Source organism: Chrysochloris asiatica, unplaced genomic scaffold (genome assembly GCF_000296735.1).
Source record: "Chrysochloris asiatica unplaced genomic scaffold, ChrAsi1.0 scaffold00118, whole genome shotgun sequence".
In the NCBI taxonomy this organism is placed as follows: Eukaryota; Metazoa; Chordata; class Mammalia; order Afrosoricida; family Chrysochloridae; genus Chrysochloris; species Chrysochloris asiatica.
In genome coordinates, this window is record NW_006408636.1 from 8,155,538 (window position 1) to 8,162,095 (window position 6,558).

Here is a 6,558-nt window from a genome sequence, read left to right on the forward strand (position 1 = left end):
AATAAATAAGAGCATATATACAAAACCAACAGCCAACACCACTCTGAATGGAGAGAAATTGAAAGCCTTCACTATTCTATCAACTGACCCTCCTAAAGACTCGCAGAAAAGTCATGTGTTACATCCATCTCCAAATAAATGGTTTGGGGGACTGGGATGGAATGAATACAAAGGTAAACATGTGGGTACTTGGGGAGTGCAGAGGCTCCATGCTATAAGCACTGGACTGCGAACTACAAGGCCCACAGTTTGAGCCTGCCAGATTCTCTGTGGGAGAAAGATAAGGCTTTCTGTTCTTGTGAAGATTTAAAGCCTCGGAAACCCTATGTTTTTGTCAAATGCCCTAGAGTTGGTTCCGATTCATAGAGATCTTGTATAGGATTTCCAAAGAGTGGCTGTTGACTGTACTTAACAACATGTAGCTACTTAACATTAGTTCCCATTATCATTCCCCCTTACCTAGTTGGCAAACTAAGGAATTCAGACTTCCATTTGGACATCTACCTCCCTACCTCTACCATAATTTCTTTGTTTGTGAATGGACAGATGAATGAACAAAGTGGTTATCAACCCTCAGTTCTCAAGCCTACAGTGGCCTTTTCACATGTATCTTAAAGTTCTTGGTGAATAACCATGTCTGTAGTAGAATAGATATAATATTATTTAAGATTATATACAGCACACAGGAATCTCAAGACTTGATTAATGCTGATTGTAAATATGACTCTAATGTCAGAGCTACTGAGCTGACACCAAGGCACTTGAAGGGCCAGTTAACAAAGGAACACACAAAAAGGATGAAAACCTTCCCCATGGATATCTCTAATTTATTTTTGGTTTTGGTCCAGATAGCTTTCCTAGGTGTTACAAGTATTAAAATGGGGGGTGGCAGACGCCATGCCATAAAGGAACACAATGGTGAGAAACCCTGCGCATGAAAAGCTCATTGTTTTAGCAAAGTGACAGTGAGTATCTCCTTGGTTGGCAAAGCTCCAAGGGGAACGCCATGCAAGGGTTTTGCAGTCTCTGTCTTTTCCTTTTATGAATAGTTCATTTTTGATTTTTCTTGATTTTATTATAGAAGTTTTTAGTAGAACTCTTCAATGATCATATTAAAGATAAAAAATTACATTTAGACACCTTCACACCATATTCAATCATGTGTAGTCCTAAAGAATGCTTTTCACACTAACAATAAGTTTCACTACTAGAAAAAAACAGCTAAAGTTTTGCCAGTTCAAGTTTAAGATTACATTTCAACATTCTGTGTAGTTTTGGTCAGGGACATTAAGACCTCTAGAAAATTAGCTAAGATGCAATTAAGGGCTGAGGGAATAGTAATAGATCATAGGTAAAAATTTAACTTGATGTTTTGTATAGAGAAGTTGATAGTATAAAGAAGTTGTTCCATTTCTTCTTAACTACAAAACTTTAAGTGCTTTTTTTATGTTCTTGTTTAATCAATTATGAGAAACAACTGTGTTGTCAGTTACCATAGCAAATAATGTTTAGGTGCATGTTGTGATTGATGAATCTATAGAAAATAATAGGTGAAGGTAGAAATAGGAGTTAAGATTTAGAATTATATTTTAAGGTTAACTTGACATTTTAGGATGTCAGAAAGATGGATGAAAAGAACTAGATATGAATAGACTAAGAAAACTGTTTTAAGAAAAATACTTTTGTCAACATTGCATAGACAAAAAGTAAAAATTGATATAATCAAGGATGTGTAATGCTTCAAAGAAATTGATTATTATGAGATCATGGGGTATTGTAACGGTATATAAGGAGCTAGATAATTGAGTAAAATCATCATCATCATCCTGAATTCAGCATAAACCATCGACTCCATGTGATTTCTTTAGCCGACTCCACATCTCCCTTCTTGAACCCCCTAATAAGTTTGTCAGGGCTGGTCCCCGACCGGGGGTGGGGGTGGGGAATAGGTGAGTGGGAGAGGAAGAGAGGAGTGGAAGGGCAAAAAGGAACAGATGCATATTGAGGACAATATGCAAAAATTATTATAGTTAGGTGCTGTTAAGTCGTTTCCAACTCACAGTGAACCAGTACAGGGTTTCTGAGGAGTGACTGGTGGGTTTAAACCTCTGACCTTGCGTTTAGTATTCCAGTGCTTATCCTACAGTGCCACACCAGAGATTGTTGTTGTTGTTAAGTGCCTTTGAGTCGGTTCCGACCCATAGTGACCCTGTACAGGGTTTCCGAGGAGCAGCTGGTGAACTTGAACCGCCGACCTTGCAGTTCAAATGGCTTTGCAACCAAAGCACCAGAGATTAGTTAGTTGTAAAATGCTATTAAGTAGCATTTGATGTGCAGTAGATTATCTTCCTTCACCCTAGCATAAGTGTTTTCTCACCCTCTTGTTGTGTGCTATCCAGCTGATTCTGACTCATAGAGAGTATCCCTATATGACAGAGTATATCTGCCCCTATAGGGTTTCTTATGCTGTAATCATCACAATCAGCAATTCAAACCCACCAGCCGCTTCTGGGAAACCCTATACAAGGCCGCTATGAGTCAGAACTGACTCCAAGGCACTTGATAATCAACACCCAACTCTTTACAGGAGCAGATCACCAGGTCTTTTCTTCCTAGAAGCTGCTGGTGAATTTGAACTGCCAAACTTTTGGTTAGTAGCCAATTGCTTAATTATTGTGCCACCAGGGTTCCTAAAATTATATTGCATCTTGATTAAAAGCAGGAAAAATACTTTCCCAATAAGTATGTAATTATAGTCAGGAAAATCCTTAAAACAAAAGTATTAATGGAGTAATGGAGAAAAGCTTCCTCTGCCAGATATTAAGACTAAAGTATAAAGTTTTAAATATACTGTAATAGTGCAGACAGAAGAACGGAACAGAACAGAATGCAGGAACAGAACCAAATATATTGAAAACAATAGGAAAAAGATGAATCAATCATTCAAGAAAAAGTGTGGTAACAACTGGATGGCTATTTGTAAAAAACAAGGTAACAAACAATAAAACTAGACTCCTAACTCATTTTAAGGAGTTCTGGCAGCATAGTGGATTATGAGTTGGGCTGCTAACCGCAAGGTCAGCAGTTCAAATCTACTAGCCACTCCAAGAGAGAAAGATGAGACTTTCTGCTCCCATAAAGATTTACAGCCTCGGAAAAGCTATACAGGGCCGCTATGAATTGAAACCAACTCAGTGGCACACAACCTCACTTTAGATACCAAAAAAAAATCTAGATTAAGCAAAATCAAAATGAAATCATAAAATCTCTAAGGGAAAATATGAGTGAATATTTTATTAACAGAATGATCTAAACATGATCTGAAAACAAGAATCAAAAAGAAAAATAAGGATTTTTGCTATGTAAAAATTAAAATCTTCTGAATGGCACCATAAGCAAGACAAACCACAGGTTAGAAAAAATTTTTCAGCATATATAACATATAAAGAGCAAACATCTCCAACATAAAGTGAGCTCTTAAAATTAAAAAGAACATAAATATTCCAGTAAATAAATGAGTAAGGGATATGATCAGACAATTCACACAGAAATACAAGTCACCAATAAACACATGAAAAGGTGTTCAACTTTATCAATAATTGTGTTGTTATTGTGTACCGTTTAGTTGGTTCTGACTCATACTGACCTGAGTAGGGTTTTTGAGAGTAACTGGTAAGTTTGAACTGCTGAGCTTTCAGTTACCAGTTCCACGTTTATATTAAAACACCACACAGGGGCTCCTGTAATCATAGGAATATAAATTAAAATAAGGAAAAATTTTCATCTATCAGATTGGATTGTCAGAGGTTAAGAAGATTAACAAAAACTCAATTTGGAACAATAAGCCAAACAGTCAATTATGCATTGCTAATAGGACTTTTCTGAAAGGCAGATTGGCAATATACATAAAACATTATATGCATTTACTCTATCACTCAATGATTCCTCTTCTAGTAATTTTCCTAAAGAGGAAATTGGAAAAAATTGCAAAAACGTATTAACCAAAATGTTCATTGAAGCATTGCAGATCACTTAAATGTTCACCTGTAGTGGCTAATTGTCCAACCTATGGTACTTTAATATCATGCAGTGGAATGCTATATAGCCATATAAACATTGCTGTGAAGACAATCTATAGTTATAGTTATAAAACTGGGGAAATGCCTATTTCATATTGTTCAGACTCCCGGTGTGGCAGTGTAGGATCAGCACTGGACTGCCAACCACAAGGTCAGCAGTTCAAATCCATCAGCTGCTCCTTGGAAACCTTATACAGGGTCGCTATGATTTGGAACAGACTCGATGATACTTATCAATGACAACAACAATTTAAAAAAAAAAATTTACAGAGAAAGTATGGTTATACTTATATAAAATTGTATAAACAAAATTATCTGGAAGAATGTTAACCAAAATGCTATCAATGTTTATCTTTGCATGGTGGGATTTGGAAGACTATCTTCGTCAGTGTTTTTTTTTTTTAATTTCTTACAATAAATGCATACTTTCTTTTATTTAAAAGCAAACAAATAAAAAAAAGTAGAGCTATTTTCATTTTAAAAAACACCAAAAAATGGACCCGGAAGATAAGGAAGTTTTTAATCCAAGGGCATGTATTTTCTCAATAAAGTATCAGGAAACCTCAAGAGTAGAGTGGGAGGAAGAAATTTGAAGAATGTAAATGTGGTAAGAATATTATTATTTCAGAAACTAGAGGAAGTGAAGAGAAAAGGAGGGTTTCCAGCAGTATTGAAGGCTTTGTTTAATTTGATGATCATTAACTTGTTTGCTCAGGTGTGTTTTCAACTGCACAGGTGTTAAGTATGGAGATGACTATTGGAATTCCTTTAGTGGGGACTCTGAAGTATTGCCTAGGGAGTTGAGTGTATTTGCAAAAGAGTAATTGTTGTTGTTGTTATTGTTATGTGCCATTGAACCAGTTCCAACATAGCGACCCTGTTCTGATAAAGCCACCCTGTATAGAGTGTCTGAGGAGCGACTGATGAGTTAGCAGTCCAGTGCTTATCCTACAGTGCCACTCCAGGACTCCAAAAGAGTAATAATTATAATAAATTCAGGAATTTAAGTGAAAATAAGAGCAAACAAAGATTAGAAGAGACAGAGGAAAGCAGAGATAGTGTGTGTGGAAGTCAGTGAATTGGAGGATTCATGAGATCCAATTGTTAAGGTGGAATTACTTGAGTATGTGAGCTAGGAAGGCTGGGAAGTTGTGGACAGAGAACTTGATAATTGAATTAGTTCTTTTAGTGATAATAAGATCTAGGGTATGATGGTAAAATGGAAGGTCAGCGAAAAACAGAATGACCCCCAATGAGATGGATTGACACAGGAGCAAAAACAATAGGCTCAAAAGTAACAAAAATATGAGGGTTTTTCAAGATGAGGTAGTGTTTCTTTCTGTTGCTATGAGTCAGAACTGACTTGACAGCACCTAACAACAACCACAACAACTTTGTGTCTTTGTACTTATTTGGGTCAATTTCATCACCTCTGTCTCTTTGATGTGATCAGCATTAAACCATGCTTAAAGCAATTTTCTACTCGTCCTCAAGAATAGTACTACAGCGCCCAAGCAAGATGGCGGCCAGCAGAGCGGCCAAAGCAGGTGGCCTGCTTCGGCAGGCAGGGGCCTTGCGGCCTCGTGCCCAGGTTCCGGGGACTGGCGTCCTCCAGCATCAGAGCCCGAGAAGACAACTAGTTAAAGTCCTTATTCAGGAAAGTTGATCCAAGAAAAGACCAACCTCCTGGCCAAAAAGGAAACAAGCAGCCTATACAAACTGCAGTTTCACAATGTTAAACCATATTGCCTAGATGCATACAACAAAATTTGTCAAAAGGTGTTGCCAAAGATTCACCCTTTGTACTTTGGTGGGGACTTGGATCACATGGTATGGTGAGCAGGATCAAGCTGTCCATCTCTGGAGGTATGAAGGAGGCTATCCAGCCCTCACAGAGGTGATAAATAAACTCAGAGAAAATCAGGAATTTGTGGAATTCCATAAAGCAAGAAGCAACATGCTCCTCTCTAGGAAGAATCAGCTGCTATTGGAGTTCAATTTCTGGAATGAACCTGTCCCCACCCCACCCTACCCCCACCGGGGCAGGACCTAATATATATGAACTCAGGTCCTACCAACTCCCACCTGAAACCATGATTGAATGGGGCAATTACTGGGCCCGTGCCGTTCACTTGCGGCAGGACAATGGTGAAGCGGTGAGTGGATTCTTCTCTCAGATCCTGCGTCATCTCTGGGTCCCGCTCATTCAAGAAATGGAATCCAGAATTATGATCCCACAGAAGACCTCACCCCTCCAGTAAAGCTCCAGCGTCAACTTCTCTGTGCCTACATGAATTTCAGTGACAAGCACTTGTCATGCGTTGATTTTACGATGTACATCCTATATCATGTGAACACAAAACACTGACGTGTAAACTGCTGTACATAGTTTACAAGAGACCCCTTCCCTTTAGAATTTACATACTCATATGGAAGGAAGCTATTGCCGACCATGACCAACCTCCGTCATCCTCTTTGA

The 6,558-nt window shown here is 38.1% G+C and overlaps 1 pseudogene; it reads left to right on the forward strand.

Annotated features, from left to right (window-relative positions):
- Nucleotides 1-5,598: 5,598 nt before the first annotated feature.
- LOC102821183 lies at nt 5,599-6,340 on the forward strand (annotated as a pseudogene).
- The last annotated feature ends 218 nt before the right edge of the window (nt 6,341-6,558 follow it).